A 383-nucleotide genomic window follows, 5' to 3' on the forward strand; every position below is an offset into this window, starting at 1 on the left:
GATGATGAGCAGGAGGAGGTGAGGATGATAATGAGGATGATGATGAGGTGAGGATGATGAGGTGAGGATGATGATGAGGTGAGGATGATGATGATGAGGTGAGGATGATGAGGATGAGGAGGTGAGGAGGAGGTGAGGATGATAATGAGGATGATGAGGATGAGGAGGTGAGGATGATGATGATGAGGAGGTGAGGAGGATGATGATGATGAGGAGGTGAGGATGATGATGAGGTGAGGATGATGAGGATGATGATGAAGTGAGGATGATGATGATGGGGAGGTGAGGATGATGATGATGATGATGATGAGGAGGTGAGGATGATGATGACAATGATGAGGATGATGATGATGATGAGGAGGTGAGGATGATGATGATGATGA

This window comes from Anarrhichthys ocellatus, unplaced genomic scaffold (genome assembly GCF_004355925.1).
Source record: "Anarrhichthys ocellatus isolate YVR2014 unplaced genomic scaffold, GSC_Weel_1.0 scaffold209, whole genome shotgun sequence".
In the NCBI taxonomy this organism is placed as follows: domain Eukaryota; kingdom Metazoa; phylum Chordata; class Actinopteri; order Perciformes; family Anarhichadidae; genus Anarrhichthys; species Anarrhichthys ocellatus.